The following is a 20,698-nucleotide window of genomic DNA, read 5'->3' on the forward strand; positions in this document are numbered from 1 at the left end:
AGGTTATCAGGGACCTGGGGACCCAGGTTGACAGTGGCCTTTCTTTGACACTCACATTGCTAAAGTGGTTAGAAAGACCTTCTACATTGCCCACCTGATCATGAAGGGATTCACATCCAGATCTAGTGAGGTCATTGTTCCCCTGTACTCTTCACTTATCAGACCAATGATCGAGTACAATGCCCCATTCGGGATGTATCTCACCCGACATCTGCAGCAATTGGAGAGACCCCAAAAGTTCCTCACCAAAAGGATAAAGGGACTCCAAAATCTGTCATATGCTGCCAGATTGAAGAAACTCCAGCTCTATTCAGTCGCATACCGTCTGCTCAGAGGTGACATGTGCCTGACATACAAGACCATGTCCAACCCGGAATTAATGGACATGCTCCACCTCAAAAAATCCAAATCCACCAAAACCACTAGAGCAAGCGACTTAAACCTTAGCACGGATATAAATAGGACGTGCTGGAGGGATAGATTTATCACTCAGAGACTCCCTATGCTGTGGAATAAAATCCCGGTCCATGTGAGGCAGAGCACCTCGCTGACTCTGTTCAAGAGAAATCTAGACCTGTGGATGGGAGATCGTAGGTTTACCCCAGGAATCAACTCTGTGTCACTGCTGGACAGAGGCACAACAAACTAATGGGCACAGTATTTTTTCATATAAGGGGTGGCGTAAGCCACAATAATTTGGGCTAGGCTTATAAATGCCTTAGGGCAGATAGCCTAGTATAAACCTATGAACCTATGAACCTATGAATTACAACAGTAAAAAAAGCTCAAATAAAGCAGCAATTCAAAAGAATACTGTCATCAGTTTAATCAAGATACCGACAAGCAGTACAATATTTTATTTAGTGGAAAGTGTGGAAACAGAAGATAATTCAAGGTTAAGAACCCAAAGGTGCGGGCCTTCACAACTGATTACACTGTAGTCAGTAAAATGAGCTGATGCAATGGGTGGGTCTTCACAAATGATCTCACTGTACTCAGTAGAATGAGCTGATGCAATGGGACTGGGAGGAGAATATCAAATTTACAGCAGAAGCAGGCAATTAAAAAGCCACCAAGTTTTAAGACCACAGCAGTTGGGTGGGTGGAGATACAAGATCAGAAGAGAGGCAAGGTTCAAGTCATTAAGCTTAAAATACAGTTGCACAGTTTATACAGCAAATATTGTTTTAGTTAATCAGAAGTGCAGAAAACAGTTGAAAATAAGTAGTTATCCTTTGTAGTCTCACAGCAGGTTTTTGGAAAACAACAGAGCAACGGCAGAAGGCCTAACTCACTGTAGCTTTGAGCAAACAAGCCAAAAGGACAAGTACAGGCCTTGATGAAATTTGAACCCATGACCCCTGGTTTACTAGACCAGTGCTCTAACCCCTGAGCTACAAGGCCACGTTTGCTACCATCATCAAAGCAACATTACAAAACTTGCTGAATTCCTGCTTCCTTTAAACCTCACTCCTCCTTCTCCTGAACACTATGCATGTATTATTCCCACAATTTCCATTTACTTCTATGTCATTTGCCCCTTCCTTTCTTCATAGATCCCAGTTCCAGTATTTTACCTCTTTTATAACAGTCAATACCCCAAATATAGTCACGTGTAGACTTTGATTTCCATAGTTGCTTATTCAGCAGCCAACAGAATTAAACTTAATAAGGCCCTACTATGTCTAGGCCATTGAGATTATGTATCCCAGCTCAAAAGAATCATTTCCTTACTAACAGCCATTTGCTCACCCAGTATTTCTGACAGAGTACTCTGTAGGGAGTTTTTAAAATCTGCCAAGTCCTTACACTCCCAAAACACATGTTCCCAGTTACCTCTCTTCTACATCACACCTCCAACATTTGCGTTCTTCTTCTTCTTCTTTCGGCTGCTCCCGTTAGGGGTCGCCACAGTGGATAATGTTTCCATTTCTTCCTGTCCTCTGCATCTTGCTCTGTCACACCAATCATCTGCATGTCCTCTCTCACGACATCCAACATACCAACATACACATCAACTCATACCACACTTTTCGGCCATGTAACCTGGACCGGAACACCAAAGGCGGAGGTGTGTCCATATTCATTAAGTATTTCCACATCTCCAGGTTAACTGCTCAGCATAATGCAGCCGAGGATATCCAAGTGCAACTAACTCTGGGCAAAACTGCAATCCAAATTGTAGCTTGCTACAGATCACCCACCATGCCCCAGGATTCCCACTCCTCTTTTCTTGATGTACTGGAAAATATTAGGGTTCAACCAAACACCCTAATAATAGGCGATTTCAACTACCCCACCATTAACTGGAAAAACTACTCGTGTACCAATCTCCATCACTCAACGCTTTCTGGAATTCATAAACTCCAATGACCTGGATCAGCATATCCACACCCCCACCAGGGGCAACAATATCCTAGATCTAGTCAATGCTTCATTGGTCCAATCCGACCACATCCTGCCCCCACCCCCCATTAAGGAAACCACGGTAAAAAATTTCTCCAAAGCAAATTTCATGCTTCTTAAGACAGAAGTGGTGAACTTCATGACACCCATGCAGATGAACAAAAAAGTTACGACTACTGAATCCTATACAACTGCACTTTATAAGCACTTGCATGAGTGCATGGATTGTGCTATCCCAAACAGAACCAAGACGCTATCCTCCAAAAAAAAGAAGCCAATCTGGTGGTCCCCTGCCATAAACAAACTGTATAAACGAAGGAAGAAACTGTTGCAAAAGAGAGTAAAATCCCATGAGTGGAGGAGCTCCCTGGTCAGCCTCAGTAAGTAGCTGCGATCCCTGATAAAATCCTCCAAAGCTAGTTACGAAAACAAAATCACCACTGATTCTAAAGAAAACCACAAAGAATTCTATAGCTATGTCAAAAATCCCAATGGCAACACTCAGATCTGCTCTGAGTTACAGCACAATGGCACTAAATATACAGACCCAACTGATATTGCCAACATCCTGGCAGATAGGTTCAGTGCTAACTTTATCCCCCCCTCACCCCCTAAAAAGCCCATCTCTACACCGGAAGAATACAAAGTTCCTGTAATCACGGCTGCACAGGAAAAAAACACTCTACAAAGCCAAGAACACAGCATCCATGGGACCAGGCAACATCCCAGGCTGTGTTCTACATGAACTACAGAACGAACTGGAACCCCACCTAAGTACCATGTTCAATCATAGCCTCACCTCAGGCTTTGTGCCCGCTGAATGGCACAGTGACTGTTATCCCACTACACAAGGGGGGAGCCACTACGGACCCCGGGAACTACCGCCCCATTAGCCTGACGAGCCTGGTCTGCAAGGCCATGGAACGTATCATCTTGGAACTTATAAACAAAGACATTGGTAATCTCCAAACTCTGGACCCCACCCAGTTTGAGTTTGTAAAAGGCAGATCATGTCTCCTAAACCTGATAGACTTCTTTAAAGAAGTCACCAAAGCCATAGACGAAGGTAAGGTGGTTCACACAGCTTATCTAGAGCTTGCCAAGGGTTGCAACACCATCCCCCACTATGGAATTATAGATAAACTCACTAAACTAGGTATAAATCCCCATGTCTCAAGATGGGTTGCCAACTGGCTCACTGACAGAACCAACAATGTGAAAGTAGCAGACTCCAAATCTGACTTCAGACCAGTGACAAGTGGAGTACCAAAGGGTACAGTCCTGGGTCCTCTCCTGTTTGGTATCTACTTCTCTGAAGGACAGGCTAACACAGAACGTCTTTAGCTAACAAAGTTCGCAGATGACTGCAAACTAGGAGCCATAATCGAAACTCCTAACGATGTGGACATCCTACAAAAGGGCCTCACTGAGACAGATGCCTGGTGTCAAAGCCATGGCCTCAAGCTCAGTGCCAAAAAGTGCTCTGTCATCCCCTTTGGTAAAAACTCTCTACCCATGAACTACAACATAGGTGGTAGTATACTTAACACCGAAAGTGTAATGAGAGACCTTGGGACACAGGTGAACTGTAGTCTCTTCTTTGATAATCACATTGCCACAGTAGTCAGGAAATCCTTCTAGGTGGCACACCTCATCACAAAAGGTTTCTCATCCAAAAAAAGAAGTCATTGTTCCCCTCTACTCATCACTCATTAGACCCATTATAGAGTACAATGCCCCTTTTGGTGTGTACCTCACAAGACATCTACAACAACTGGAAAGGCCACAGAAATACATCACAAAGAGGATTACCGGCCTCAAACAGATGCCTTACGCAGACCGCCTCAAAAACTCCAGCTTTACTCCGTTGCATATCGCCTGCTCAGACGTGGTCTCTGCCTAACATACAAAGCTATGTCAAACCCAGAGATGTTGGACATGCTCCACTTAAAGAAATCCCAATCCCTCTGAGCAACATGCTCTAGGGACCTAAACCTTTTCACCACAATAAACAGAACATGCCGGAGGGATATATTCCTGTCCCAGAGACTTCGATACTCAGGAATAAACGACCTATCTATATCAAACAAAGCTCCTCATTAGCACTCTTCAAGAAAAATCTTGATGATTGAATGGGAAAAAGGAAATTCACCCCGGGATCACTTCTGTGGCTCTCTATTCAACAGTGGCACAGGAAAATAATTTTCTTGCATGGCAAAAGCCAGGGTACCTTTTTGGCTGGGCTTGTATAGGCCATAGGGCCAATAGCCTAGTACCTACCTATGAAAAAGAAGTTATGTACCTACCATAACGTTCCATGTTAGTTGTCTTCATCTCACCTTCTTTCTTGCTGGTTGGGATTGGAGCCGATCCTCGGCTCCGACTCGGCCATATTCTATAGCTCGAGAGCGGTTTACTGGCTCAAGGCTACCCCTTATCCCATGATGCCTAGCGATAACTACCCAGATCTCGTTTGAAATAGCTAACCCCAGACATAGCCAGAGAATAAACCTGTCATACTCTCTCTAAGTCAGTACAGGAAACAAACCAGAGAACACTCAGCCAGAGAAACCAGAACTCCTCTCGGTCCAATAGGACATGGGGACAGAGGGTGGGACGCAAGAAAGAAGGCGAGATGAAGACAACTAACATGGAACGTTATGGTAGGTACATAACTTCTTTATGTTAAGCTGTCCATCTCACCTTCGTTCTTGCTGGTTGGGACAGCGTCCCTAGCACCTACAATCCTGGGCGGCTCATTGGAACAGACTCTTCAGAACAGTGCAACCAAAGTCAGCTCTGCTCCTGGAGACCATATCCAACTTGTAATGAGAAATAAAGGTCTGAGGATTTGCCCAAGTAGCAGCTGAACAGATAGAATCCATGGGCAACCTAGACTGGACGGCTACAGAGGTGGCCAAGGCTTTTGGTTTAATAGGCAACTCTTTGTTCCTTAATTGATAAATGAAAGTAATAGTGTGAGACAACCACCTGGATAAGGTCACCTTGGAAACTGGGAGACCTTGTCTGCCTAGAGCATAGGAAAGGACTAATTGGTCTGACTTCCTTATTTCCTTAGTCCTGTGCAGGTAAAAACGCAATTGTCTATGAACGTCCAATTGGTGTAATTTGTACTCTGCTTTGCTGGTGTGGTTAGGGAAAAACACAGGAACGTCTATAGATTGGTTTAAATTATTTTCTGAGCAGACTTTCAGAAGAAATGAAGGATTAGTCCTCAGTGCAACCCTGTCCTTATGAAAAAACAAGTATGGAGGATGAACACATAGTGCCTGAAGTTCAGAGACGCATCTGGCTGAAGTAATAGCTACCAGAAAGAGTGTCTTCCAAGATAGAAATTTAATGGAGCAGGATGCTGCTGGTTCAAAGGGGGGCAGAGTTAAGGAAGTTAGTACCAAATTAAGGACTCAAGGAGGAGGGGGAATCTCTCACTGGAGGTCTAAGGAGAGTAGTCCCTCTCAAAAAAGCTTCATAGAGCTTATGAGACCATGTCTGAATTTGACAAACCAACATGGAAGTTAGAAATGGCCGCTAATTGAACCCTGATAGTAGTAGAAGCGGACCTGGAATGAAAAAGTTGTGCTAGGAATTCCAGAACTTCGTGGACTGGGGCTGAAAAGGGATCTACGTTCCTAGCCTATGCCCTACAAGAAAAACGTTTCCATTTACTAGCATAAGTTTTTCTGGTTGTGGACTTGTGAGAGGAGACAATAATCTCACTTACAGCCGTGGAAATGCTGGGAAGCCTGGCTAAGGTTGGAAGTGGAGCAAACAAGCTGTGAGCTGGAGTATTTGGAGGGACTGATGCAACCCGCCTGACTGATGAATCAGTAGGTCTGGAATCGGATCCAGAGTCCAGGGCTGTTCGAGAAGGTAATGGTGCAGGAACGGGAACCATATCTGTCGAGACCAGTAGGGGGCAATGAGGAACATTTTGCAACCCAACTAAATTGCTTTCTGTATGAGTTTTGGAATCAGGGGAAACGGAGGAAAGGCATAAAGAAGTCCCTGAGGCCAATCATGGACTAGAGCGTCTCTGGGTGAGTGACCTGGAAGTGGAAGAAGGGAGAAGTAGTTGCTGTATTTGCTGTTGAAGGGGGTGGCAAAAAGATCGCAGCAAGGCTGTTCCCATTTGTGGAAGATAAGATCCGCAACTTCCTGCTTCAGAGACCACTCGTGAGGCATGAGAATAGCTCTGCTGAGCCTGTCAGCTATGACGTTGGACCTCCTAGGGATACGCGTCGCAATCAGAAAACGTTGGGAAGAAATCTCCCACTGCCACAGTCCGAGTGCTTCTCGACACAGGGGGTAGGACCTGGTTCCGCCCTGCTTGTTGATGTACCACACCACTGACATGTTATCGGTTTGAATTGCAATGGTCCCAGAAGGAAGAGAGTCCTGAAGGGCTTGCAACGCAAGGAGCACAGCTCTCATTTCTAGGATGTCTATGTGTGCAGATGGTACCCGTGAGGCTGCCAAGTACCTTGAACTATCCCTGCCCTGATAATGCCCCCCACACACCCTATCAGGGAGGCGTCTGTGGTCACTTTGGCTACCGGAGAGGGCTGAATGAAGGGTCTGCCCTGAGTCACTAGTGGGGAGACCATCTACCAGGAAAGGTGCCTTTTGCATGCTTCTGTAATCATGATCGTGTGAGACATGGGTAGTTGGAAGGACCACTGTGTGAACAGAAGCCACTGAAGGATCCTCATGTGAAAGCGGGCCAGTGGGATTAGAAGAATGGCTGCTGCCATGGAACAAAGAGTTTGGAGGACGAACCTGACTTGGATTCTTTTGCTCTGCATCAGAATTTATACTTGCTGACGAATTAAAGACACCCTTTCTGCTGGTAGCCTTGCGGACATGTTCCTTGTGTCTAAGTCTGCACCTATGTAGGTGACAGACTGACAGGGCAACAAGGCAGATTTTTCGAAGTTTATTGTAATGCCTAACTGGGAGCAGATTAAGCCAGTCATCTAGATATGGAAACACCTGGAATCCTTGACGTCTCAGGTGAGCCGTGACCATTGCTATACATTTGGTGAACACCCTGGGGGCTGTGGTGAGACCAAAGGGAAGAGCTCTTAACTGGTAATGACTGGCTCCCAGCCAGAGGCGAAGAAATCTCCTGGAGCACCTATCCATCTTGATATGGTAGTATGTGTCCTGAAGATCTATCGAGCACATCCAATTGTCCTGACCCAGAAAGGGTAGAATGGACTGTAGCATGACCATCCGAAACTTTGTTCTTTGTACAGACCTGTTTAGTCTGCTGAGATCCAGAATCGGTCTCCAGTCCCCTGTCTTTTTTGGTACCAAAAAGAACCTTGAGTAAGTTCCGGATCCGTGCTGGTCTGCCGGGACTTCCTGGATGACTCTTTTTCTAGAAGTTTTGAAACTTCTATGACTGCTTGGTCCTTCAGACTGGGTGAAACATCTGGAAGGGATTTCCTTGACGGTAAGGGGGGTTGACAGAAGGGAATTTTGTAACCTCTGGATATAATGGACCGTACCCATCAGTCTTGTGTTAAATCTTGCCAGGCTTTTGGGTACAGTGAAAGTCTTCCCCCGACTGCCTCCAGAGATGAGCAGCCGGGCAACCCTCCAGGGATGCTGAAAGGGCTTATCAGAGAAAGATTCTCTGTTGCCCTGGTTCTGCGGACCCCCTCTGCCACGAGGGCTGCGTCTGTTGTTATTGTTTCTCCCTCTGCCTCTGGAGGAAAAATCGCTACGTGTGTCAGGGCAAAGCTCCCTGGGATTTTCGGAACCACATTTTGCCACTCTTCTGACCCTTGGGGTATGGCATAGCAGAGAGAGTCTTGCCTTCTTGCTCACAACTAGTCAAAGTGTCTCTCACCTGTGGTCCAAAAAGAAAGGAACCATCAAAGGGGGTGTTGGTGAATGACGCTCAAAAGTGTTCCGCAAAATTACACAGCCGCATCCATGCATGCCTCCTAAGGGCCACACCCGTACCTGCGGCTCTACTCGCACCATCAGCTGCACAGGAAATGAGCCTCATGGAGAAGTTAACTACTGAATTAAGCGTTGCCAGCTGGGAGGCTACTTTAGCTTGAGCCCCTTCAGCTGATGGATCTTGAAGGGTATCTCCAAGCTCTTTAAGGAGATCCCTCTGAAGCCGGGTAAAATGACATAAGTAGTTCAGCGACCTCATAGAAAAGGTCGCTGAAGCGAACATTCGCTTCCTGTATCTGTCCACAGACGCCTTGCTAGGAGGATGGACAGACGAAGAGGTCTCTGCTAACTTTTTTTTGGTGGCTGCTGCTAACACCATGGCATCAACAGGAACACCTTTGATAAGGAACTGCTTATCTTGTGGTGCTGCGATGAATTTGCCAGGTCTCCTCGGAGTTGGTTCCACTGTATCCAGAGCTGACCAAGCCTTTCGAGCCACCACTGCCATAAGTGGATCGAAAGGCGGAGAAACCCAGGAGGTGGAAGGTCGGGAACCGAACGCATCCAGAAATACAGACTCATCCTCGGTAGGGGCTAGGGGATTCCAGTTCCCCCTCTGCTTAAGCATTTCTAGGATGTCCGAGAAGGAAACCTCTTCAGAGGGGGATCTCGGGGACCCTTCTGATTCATCTAAGTCTGTATCAGAAGTGACAGACTCAGGGGAGTCAATGTGCTTCCTCTTGCACTTCTTCTTAAGAGGGGGCTCCTCCGAATGATCAGGGAAGGCCTCGGAAGAAGAAACACCCAATGGGGTGCCCTGGAGCGCCGGTTCCCTACACTTGGGGTCTGGAGGATGAGCAGAGGTTGGCACAGGCACTACAGGGGAAGGAGCCGGTGGGGCCAATAGTGGAGCTGACTCAGTGGCCAGCACACTCCTCACGACATCGAAGGTGTCCCTGCCACGATGCAGAGAAAGCTCCGGTTCCGAGGAAATTGGAATCTTTCTCCGCACCGAGGGAGACGGCTCTGAGGCCGATGTAGGAGCCGAGCTCACCTGCGCCTAAGCTCCAAGAGGGAGAACAGGGTCGGACAAGGCTCCAATGCCACTCGCCCCCTCGGAGCCGATGACGGAGCCCCAGGCGCCCAGATCACTTGACGGACAGCACCACCGAGGGGATCGGTGCCAACGACGGAACCAAAGGAGATAAGAGTTATCAGAGCCAACAATTCCACTACTCGAACCCCAACGAACTCTGGCTCCGAACTCATTGGAGTCGGAGGAGGAACATCGATAGAAGTGGACGGAGCAGACTCCTGTTGAGGAGGGCTGAACAACATCTTGGCAAGTGCCTGTGACTTTCGCAATCTACTGACCACTCTCTCCACATCGTGATCCAACAGCCTAGAGGATCGAGAGGAGTGAGAGGACCTGTGACTGCACTCGCTCTGAAGCAAGGGAGACTGAGGAGCAGAATGTACCGATTCCAATGAAGGGGACCTCAGCCTCTTGTGGCTTCGCGAAGGCTCCGAAGTTTCTGATGGACCGACGGGGACACAGTCTTATCGGTGCCAGCCGGAACCGAAGTAAAAGGTATAGTCTGAACCAAGGACGGCTCCGAACTTGGAGCGGACGGGTTTGTAGATTTAGGGGATTTCACAGGCTGAGGGGTCTTGGCCGTTGAATCCTGGGGCTTTAAAAGACCCCTAAGAATAAGCTTATTCTTATGCTCCTGCAGGACTCTTGGACTAAATGCATAGCAGATAGAACAAGAGTCCTGCAGGTGCACAGTGCCTAAACAATAGACGCAAGAAGTGTGCCCATCTGTCAGAGACATTTTCTGACAGCATGAGTCACACTTCTTGAATCCAGACACTTTGGATTCCTTAGACATCCAGTAAGAAGGAAACAACAAATACAACAGCTACCAAAGCAAAATACAGTCTACACAAAAAACGCACTGAACTACAAGACTATAGCTAAAGGATTTTTTTTTTTTTTTTAAATAGGAAAGCCTCTAACTTAAACGGCTAACCTATGAAAGAAAGGTAGAAGGAAAGCCTCTAACCTAATGGCTAACCTGACAAGAAGAGGATGGGGGGGAGGGGCGGGGGAGAACTCTCTAAGTTAAACGAGTTCTAGAAGAAAGGAAGGGATACTACAACTAAATACTAGCTATCACAAAAAAAGAAGACTAAACGTTAAAAATAAAACACTGAAAAAATATATTTCTAGAGTAAGAAAGTTATACGAAAAAACGTTATACGAGCCTGAGCCAGAAAAATGATACCTCGCAGCTGAAGCGTTAAATGAGATCTGGGTAGCTATCGCTAGGCATCATGGGACAAGGGGTAGCCTCGAGCCAGTAAACTGCTCTCGAGCTATAGAAGATGGCCGAGTCGGAGCTGAGGACTGGCTCCGATCCCAACCAGCAAGAACAAAGGCAAGATGGACAACTTAACATTAAACCTTTTCTTAGGCCTTCAATTCTTTGAAACCTGCTTACGACATAAAATACCTATGCAAACACTTCCAAGCAAGGACCCTAAACCTTCTGGACATGCTATACTTATGCCTTTCCATTGTTTTCTTGTAAATTGCTTTACCATTCTCTCTTTCCAATATTTTCTAACCTCTTCCGATTGATTCTTATGGCTATTGTGCAATATTTCATATGCCCTACTAATTACGTCTTTTTTAACATCCGCTTCTGTTCTAGTTTCAAGTAAAAACTCTACCAGAGCAAGTTCTTCACTTAAAATTTCCCTATCCCTTTCTGTTTTCACTGCACTCTGAGATCAAACCCTGGTAGGGAAGACAGTCTCTAACCTGGAATTCTTCTTCGCCTCATCCCACTCTACTACCTTTCCCTGATGAGTTATTTGCTTCAAATATCTTAGTTCTTTTGCCAGGTTTCTCCTGTAACTTCCAGCTCCCTCTTGCCTATTTTTGTATCTGTACATGCAGTCATCTCTATTGGCAAAAATCTCCATTCGCATATTGGCTTAGTTCTTAGAATGCTTTCTGCTACTTTATGAACGCAACATTCTGCGTGGTTATTAACCTCCTTAGGGATCTGCATCCAAAATCCCACACTCTATTTCTTGAACTTCCCCCTTGCTTCATCATCATCCCTTTAAACACTGAATTATAACCTTCTGCTTGTATTATGTATATGAGCTTTAACTCTACAGCTCTAAAATATCCCTTCTATTAGGAGGATCAACTTATCCCATTTAACTCTTGCCCTCATTTCTTCCCACATAAATTTCTTCAAACCATTTTTAATTATTGTCCACAACTTCTCCTGGCATTGATAAAAGTACGTCTAACCCATATACAAGACTAAAGGGACTAAAAACATTTTCCCTGCTTGTATCTAACTATCCATATCCATAAATAAGAGTCTCCAGTTTCTTAATTTTTGTATTACCTTCTGTTTTGTCTCTTCCCACATATTCTAAGCTGCATAACAGAAGTCTTTTAATCCATACTCATAAATATTTCATCTTATAATGTCCTAATAAATATGGGTAATGCTGAACCAGTTCATGTGTGGGTACATAATTTATGGCTAAAGCCTTTGTTTTATTTTCATTAATTTCATATCCCAAAAAAGACTGGAAACTATTACAAAATGTTCCACAACACTAAGATGTCCTTTTCTGGATTTGTCAGGTACAAAATAATATCATCTGCAAATAAAGCCAACTTTTCTCGATTACCAGACCAATTATATTTTTGTATTATTTCTGAGTCTCTTATTATCTCTCTATATATCTCTAAATATAAAACAAAAACAAAGGGCAAAGAAGGCAAACCTGTTTGGATCCTCTGTTCAAACACAGCTCATCTGAGAGGAACCCTCTAACTTTAATTCTTGCTTCTGATCCTTCCCATATCCTTCTAATTAATCTTATTATTTAATGTAAATGCTTCCAATGCCCTACTCATAAAATCCCAGCTTACTCAGTCATGCATTCTGTGCATCAAGACCAACCAACAGAGGTACTGTCTTCCCACCAGATCACCATTCTCCTATTAATGTTGTCAGATGTGTACCTCTCCTCTAGAAAAAAAAAAAATATACTGATCTTTATCTATCAATTTTGGAAACACCTCTGTCATTCCTTTAGCTGCAGACAAACACTTTATATTGGTTATTTAAAATGGAAATGGGTCTAAAAGAAGCTGGGTCTGAAGGGTATTTGCCATCTTTAGATAACACAGCCACCACAGCTTTCCTCCAAGATGTTTGTGCTTCCCCTCCTTTTAAAATATTGTTAAACAAAATCTTCCAAATCTTTACCACTTTTTTACCTCCTAATTTCCACAGGAATATCATCTGTTCCTCGAGACTTTCCTGAAGACTTATTATACATAACTGTTTATACCTCATCACCTCATAAACTGTTAATGGTTGATTAAGTCCACCATAAATATTTCTAATTGCACTCTTTCTTGATTTCAAGAGGTTCTCCCGTTCGATTCTTGGCTGAAGTGCCTTCTGTGTGGAGTCTGCATGTCCTCCTCAAGGTTGAATGATGCCTAAAGACATGCAGGTAGGTGTGTGAATGGGTGTGCCTTCTTTGAAGGGTGGGTGTCGGGCTGGCAACTCAACACCGTAAAAATCCACTGCCAATCATTAGCGGACTGGAGCTCCACTGTGGCGACCCCTAACCGGGAAAAGCCAAAAGAAAACTAGACTCTTTCTTGATTTCCACATTCCTCTACATTATACAAATTTTCATAACATTTCCAGAATATCTCTAAAACCTCTACAAGATCACTGGTTATTTTTCTTTTTACAGTTCACTAAGTTTGGCAAAAAATCTTTCAATGTTCTGTTGCCCAAGTCAGAGTTATCAAAAAATATGTTTCTTAACTGCACTCTATCTAAACTCATGCATATTATCCAGATACTCCTTTATTTTCTCTTCCGCAATCTGCATTTGCTCCAACACTTGTTCTGTGAGATTTCCCTTATTCTGCAATACTTTAACCTTTGTCAGCCTCTTTAAGTAATTTCTATTACTTCTTAACTATACCTCTTTCTCTTTTATTTCAACCCTATTTTTAAATTCCATTTTCATTTTACTAGCTATATCTTCTGAAGATATTTCTGTAATCCTTAACTTCTCTCAAATTCCCACTGCTCATCCCTTAAATTCCTCTCGTTTTAACAGGTGGGTGGGAAAGCACCTGTGTCTTATTTTTAATTCATTAGCTTGCATTTTTATCTTAGTTTTTATTGATGCATGATCAGAAATAGTTTCTGGAGGTATCTCTCGGGTTTCAATTAAATGTGCATACTCCTGCAAAATACAATTTCTATCTGGTCTTGCCTAGTTATTGTACTCTGGGGAATAATATGTAAATTCTGTCCAAGTTCGTACTACTCAAATTAAATCTTCAATACCAAATATTTTCATAAATTTCTTCAGTTATCTACACTATTTTGTTATATTGTCCTTTCTAGGTCGCCCTGATATATACTCACTATTAATTCCAGTCCACACATATGAATAATATTCCCTGCTGAAAGCTAGTTAATTCTCACAAAAATTTCTTAAGCTCCATAACAGCAGTATTCAGTGGAATATAAATACATGCTACTGTAATCCTCCTCCGTTGCCAATAGCTCCTTACTACCACAAATATACAATTTTTGTCTATTTTCCCTCATCTTTCAGTTAGTATAATTACTCCCCTTTTCCTCTATCCCAGATATTCTACTGAATATCCACTCTGAATTCTTCTTTGTCAAATTCATATGTTCATTTCTTTCTAAAAGTGTTTCCTGTAGCATTGCTTTTTGCACTCTGCATTTTTTTTTCTTAAATACTTTTATTAAAGATTTTAAAATCGAAACAGTAACATATAACATTAGAAATATTAATAATTACATAACTAAAAAAAAAATATATATATATATATATATATATATATATATATATATATATATATATAAAAAGAATAGTCATGTAAAATCCTACCATAACCATAGATGGCATTCTCTTCTATGTTGCAGTATTCTTTACATATGGGTTGTATTCTGCCCACCGACCCAACGTCCAGCCTGTATACAAAAGCTTAGAGCCATCGCCTGTACGTGGGATGTTGCACGAAGGCATAGACAATGGTAGCCATAAAAGGAACCTCTGCACGTGCAACCTTCAGAATAAGATAATCACCACGAGGAGAGGAATCTAAAGGGAGCCTAAAGGAAATCATCCTAGGAAAGAGTACGTTGTAGTGGGAAGGAGGGAGGGAGAGAATACTGCAACATGGAAGAAAGGGACATCTACGTCCTTCTATTCAATGTTGTAGTATTCTTTACATATGGAAGAGTGCAAAACCTCAAAGGGAACCCAGGGAAGAGGATAGAGTGGGGAAAACTAAAAAGCATTTTCCAGAAACCCATGCAGAATTGCCCTGGATCTAGATACAGTGTCCAATTTATAATGTTTCATAAAGGTATGAACAGATGACCAGGTGGCAGCTTCCAAGACAGAATGAGCATCTAGACCTCTGAAGAAAGCCCCTGAGGATGGAACTGATCTAGTGGAATTGGCCTTAACAGAAGAAGATAAGGATTTCCCACGGAATTCATAGCAAAACACAATAGTCTTAGAGATCCATGTGGAAATAGTTTCTTTGAACAGAGGTAAACCCAGAGCCCTGGGATGAAAAGACACAAAAAGACTCTTGTCAAGGTAAACTCAGAATGTAAAATCCTCTCACTAGGGGACCGAGGCAAAGGAAAGAAGGTAGGCAACTGGATGGACTGATTAAGAGACAAGTTATTCACCACTTTAGGCATGAAGGATTGATTAGTTCTCAAGGATACTCTGTCCTTGTGAAAAACCAAAGAAGGGACAAAGTCATCAATGCCTCAATTTCAGAGACCCTTCTAGCAAGGTTAAGGCTACTAGAAGCACTGTTTTTCAGGTGCAAAACTTTAAATAACAGAGGAGGCTGGTTCAAAAAGGTCCTGAGTATGTTTTTCTAACACAAAGTTAAGATCCCAAGGAGGAGGAACTGGTTTCCTTGGGGGGGGGGGGGGGGGGGCTCAAGTGTAGGACGCCTTTAAGAAAAAGCTTACTTTCTAACCTAGAAGCTAAGGGGGAAGTTAAAGGCAAACAAGGAGCAACAGTGGACTTAGACTGAGGAACAATAAAGACCACTGTTGAGCAACTCACAAAAGTAAGAAACCACTAAGGGAATGTCCACACAAAGGGGATGCTCTTTGCTTTTCTGGCACCAAATGGAAAATCTTCGCCACTTGGAAATTTAAGATTTTCTAGCATTTGGTTTCCTGGTCTCCTGCAAAAGCCTAAGGACGTCCTTAGAAAATAGCTGCCTTAAAGGGATCAAAAGTTGATCACCCACAAAGTTATTTGTAGAGTTGACAAATGAGAGTGAATCAAGGACTCCTTGTCCTGAGTCAGCAGGTCCATCTGGTGAGGTAAGTTGTAGTAATGACCCATGGCTAACTGCAGAAGAAGAGGGAGCCAGCACTGTCTTGGCCAAAAGGGAGTCACTAGCAAGATTTTTGATTTCTCCTCTAGAATTTTCAACAGGACTTTCTGAATTAAGGTGAACAGCGGGAATGTATAAAGAAACATCCCTTTCCATGAAAAGGATAGAGCATTTACCTTCCCCGCTTAAATGTGAGGGACCCTGGCACAAAAGCAAGGAAGTTGTTTATTCAGAGGGGAGGCAAAAAGGTCCATTTCTGGAGTACTCCACCAGTGAACTAGATCCAGGAACACATCATTGTAAAGCATCCACTCATGAGATTGTGTCATAGATCTGCTTAATGTGTCAGCCACCGAGTTCTGAGCTAAGGGGAGGTACACAGCATGCAAAGTCACTTTGTACTGAATAGCCAATTCCCAAACTCTGAGGGCAAAGTGACAAAGAAAGTAAGATTTTTTCTCCCCTGCTTGTTTATGTACCAAAGAACCATGGTACTGTTGGTAAGGATCCTCAAGGATCCTGGCAAGAATACAGGATGAAAGGTCTGCAAGGCTAGAATAAGAGCCCTCACTTCCCTGATGTTGATATGTTTCCTCTTTTGAGAGGGAGACCAAAGACGTTGCTCACCAACCCAATTCTGAGGAGTCTGTGAAGAGTTCCTGAGCTGGTTAAGGTACCTGAAGTGGTAGACCAGGGTTCTGAATGAGTTGCTGCATCCACCAACATAACTCTGTTTTCAGACAGGGAAGAAGAGGAATCAAGATATCTAAAAGATGAGCATGCTGGGACCAAATTGTCTTTAAAAAAACACTGGAACTTTCTCATGTGTAATTTCGCAAAGAGCACATGGGAATAGTGGAGGTCATGAACTCCAGCAGTCTCAGAAACACCCTGGTCATGATGGAACGAAAGGCAGAAGAGCCTCCATAAATGCCATGAGAGAAAATGCTTTTTCTGAAGGAAGAAAAACCATAATCAAGTTTGTCCGGAACCTGCAACCCAGGAACACAAAATCCTGACTTGGGGTCAGACATGAGTTTTTGAAATTTATTGAGAAACCTAGGCCCTGCAGAAAGGGAATAGCTAGGTTCAGGTTTTGTGTTAACAAGCCTGGACTGCTGGCCAGAAAAACAGATCGTCCAAGTAGGGGCAAAACCTGGAGTCCTTTTAGCCTTGAATAGGCAATGGCTGGGGACAGGCACTTTGTGAATAGCCTTGGAACAGTGGAAAGACCAAAGGGCAAAACAGAAAACAAAGTGCAAAGAACCCACCAAGAAACACAAACATCCTGAAATGAGGGTGAATAGGGATATGCAGATATATATCCTTGCAATCCAAAGAAGCTAAGAAAGCTAGAGGAGGGACCAGGAGAAGGACGGCTGGCAGGGAGAGCATTCTGAAAGAATGCACCACTAGGAAAGTGTTTGGAAAGATCTAAGACAGGTCTCCAAGAACCATCTTTACTTAGGACTAGAAACATCTTGAAGTAGAATTCCCCTCCCTTGTTAGTCTGGAGGGACAACCTGAATGGTGCCTTGGTTGAAAAGTTGAGCAAGTATCAAGGGAAACAGATGCAGTTGACTGGAGGAGGTTGAGGTATCCTCTGAAAGGAGGGAGAGTCTTTCATAGGTTGGTACTAGGCTATCTGCCCTAGGGCCTATACAAGCCTAGCCATAACAATTCCCTGGATATTTCTTCCCACATTATTTACTTCCCTAGACCCCTGTCTAGCAGGGCGACTGACGTGATCCCCAAGGTAAATTTCCTATCTTCCATCCAATTTTCAAGGCTCCTTTTGAAGAGGGCCAAGGAGGCGCTCTGCTTGACATGTATGGGCAGTCTATTCCAGAGTATGGGGAGTCTCTGGATCAGGAACCTATCCCTCCAGCATGTTTTGTGCATTGTGATGACAAGGTTTAGATCCCTGGAGCGTGTGGCTCTGAGGGATTGGGATTTCTTTAAGTGGAGCATGTCCAACAGCTCAGGGTTTGACATGGCCTTATATGTTAAGCAGAGATCACCTCTGAGTAGATGATATGCTACAAAGTATAGCTGGAGGTTTTTTAGACGGTCAGCATAGGGCATCTGTTTTAGGCCTGTGATTCTTTTAGTGAGGTATTTCTGCAGCCTTTCCAGCTGTTGCAGATGTCTTGTGAGGTACATACCAAACGGAGCATTGTACTCTATAATGGGTGTAATGAGGGAAGAGTACAGTGGGACAATGACCTCCTTTTTTCTGGATGAAAAGCCCTTAGTGATGAGGTGTGCCACATAGGATTTCCTGACTGCTGTGGCAATGTGGTTATCAAAGGTGAGACCACTGTCCACCTGTGTCCCTAAGTCTCTAATCATACTTTCAGTGTTTAGTGCACTGCCATCTATGTGGTAATTCATGGGTACATGGTTTTTCCCAAAGGGGATAACTATACATTTCTTGGCATTAAGCTTGAGCCCATGGCTCTGGCACCAAGCATCTGTTTCTGCAAGGCCCTTCTGTAGAACATCCACATCATTTGGGGATTCAATAATAGCTTCCAGTTTGCAGTCATTTTCAAACTTTGTCAGCCAGCGTCCCTTAGTGTTGGCTTGTACTTCAGAGAAGTAGACGCTAAACAAGAGCGGTCCCAGGACTGAACCCTGAGGTACTCCACTCATCATTTGTCTGGAGCTGGATTTGGAGTTGGCTACTTTTACAGTCTGGGTTCTGTCAGGAAGCCAGTTGGCAACCCATCGAGTGATGTAGGGATTTATGCCCAGCTTAATAAGTTTATCTATGATTTCAGAGTGGGGGATGGTGTCAAAGGCCTTGGCGAGGTCCAGATAGGCTGTGTGGACCTCCTTACCCTCGTCCACGGCTCTGGAGACTGATTCAAAGAAGTCAATCAGGTTCAGGGGACAAGATCGGCCCTTCACGAACCCAAACGGGGTGGGGTCCAGTGTTTAAAGGTTGCCAATGTCTTTTTTAATAAGTTCCATGATAATGCGTTCCATGCCCTTGCAGATCAGGTTCGTCAGACTGATGGGATGGTAGTTCCCGGGATCCAAGGCGGATCCCCCTTTGTGGAGTGGGATAACTGTAGCTGTGCGCCACTCAGTGGGCACAAAGCCTGAGGTGAGGCTATGATTAAACATGACACTTAGGTGAAGTGCCAGTTCATTTTGTAGTTCATGTAGTACAGAGCCCGGGATTTCATCTGGTCCCATGGATGCTGTATTCTTAGCTTTGGAGAGTGCAGTTTCTGCCTGTGTGGTCGTGATTACCGGAATTTGGCAATCTTTTGGTACTGAGATGGGCCCTTTAGGGGGTGAGGGGGGGGGGGGTGAAGTTGGCACTAAACCGATCTGCCAGGATATTGGCAATATCCTTGGGATCAGTATATTTAATGCCATTCTGTTGTAACTCAGAGCAGCTCTCAGCATTGCCATTTAGATTCTTGACATAACTATAGAATGCCTTGTGGTTGTCTCTGGAATCTTTACCAATTTTATTTTCGTAACTTGCTTTAGAGGATTTTATGAGGGATCTCAGCTTCTTACCGAGGCTGGTAAGGGAGTTTTTTTGCATCCTGGGATTTTCCTCTTTTCTGCAACAGCTTCTTCCTTCTGTTGTATAGTTTGTTTAAGGCAGGAGACCACCAGATTGGCTTCCTTTTTTGAAGTAGAGTGTCTTGGTTCTATTTGGGATGGCACGATTCATGCACGAGTGCTAGTACAGTGCCTTAGTGTAGGATTCAGCAGTCGAAATTTCAGCTCCCGTCTGCATGGGTGTCATTAAGTTTGTCACTTCTGACTTGAGTAGCATGAAGTTGGCTTTGGAGAAATTTTTTTACAGAGGTTTCCTTACTGGGGGATGGGGGTGGGATGGGGATGTCAAAGGTGATTAGTTTATAGTCAGACCTGACCAATGTGGAGGTGACCAGTGGTGTGGAGCATCTACCTCCCATGTTGGTAATGACCAGGTCTAGGATACTGGAGCCCCTGGTGGGACAATGGATTAGTTGATCCAGGGCGTTGGAATTTATGAATTCTAAGAACTGTTGGGAAAAGGAGTTGGTACACGAGTAGTTTTCCCAGTTAATGGCAAGGTAGTTGAAATCACCCAGTATTAGGGTGTTTGGTTGTATCTTAATATTTTCCAGTATGTTTAGAAAGGTGTAGTGAGAATCCTGGGGCATGGTGGGAGATCTGTAGAAAGCTACAATTTGGATTGTAGTCTTACCTAGTGTTAGTTGCACCTGGAAAATTTCAGTTGTACTGTGTTGGGCAACGAGCCTGGAGGTGTGAGTATCCTTGGTGAATATGGACACTCCTGCACCTTTAGTGTTTCGGTCTTGGTTTGGTGGCCGAAAAGTGTGGCAAGAGTTGTAGCCTGGTACTGCAGGAGTGCTCTCTGGAGCCTTGAACCAGGTCTCAGTTACTGCACAGATATCGATGTTCTCCATTTTTAGGAGTACCTCGAGAGAGTGCATTTTGAGGTTTAGACTTCTAGCATTGAGTAGCATTACCTTCATATTTTACATGCTTCTATCTGTTATGGTGGTGGTTTTGTCCTTTGAACTTTGCCTAAAAAAGGCACTAAAGGGTTGGCCAGTGCTTTAACCAGTAACCTGAATCCCAGGGGTGACAGGTGCAGACCATCTCTGGCAAAGCATCGTGGTTTGTCGATCATGTCATCCCAGGCAAACAGATACTGAATCCCCTTTGAATGACACCAGAAGCTTAGCCAGTTGTTGAAGTCAATCATTTTGTCCTTATACTATGGTATCATTCTGGGCGAAGGCAGGATGCTACTCAGGGCTAGGGTCATACCTGCCTGGGCCACATGATCCCAGAGCTCTTCCATGTCTCTTTTCATGTAGTCCAGGGAGGTACGTCTCAACT

At 44.1% G+C, this 20,698-nt stretch overlaps 1 protein-coding gene and 1 non-coding gene across 2 annotated transcripts in view; both read right to left on the reverse strand.

Moving 5' to 3' along the window:
- TAF13 (TATA-box binding protein associated factor 13) overlaps positions 1–20,698 on the reverse strand; it is a 1,065,177-nt gene that overhangs the window by 621,317 nt on the left and 423,162 nt on the right. The window lies entirely within an intron of this gene.
- TRNAT-AGU lies at positions 1,332–1,404 on the reverse strand. Its single transcript has one exon. It is a non-coding gene; the product is annotated as a tRNA-Thr (tRNA).

This window comes from Protopterus annectens, chromosome 5.part0 (genome assembly GCF_019279795.1).
Source record: "Protopterus annectens isolate FY-2018-M chromosome 5.part0, PAN1.0, whole genome shotgun sequence".
Lineage (NCBI taxonomy): Eukaryota > Metazoa > Chordata > Ceratodontiformes > Protopteridae > Protopterus > Protopterus annectens.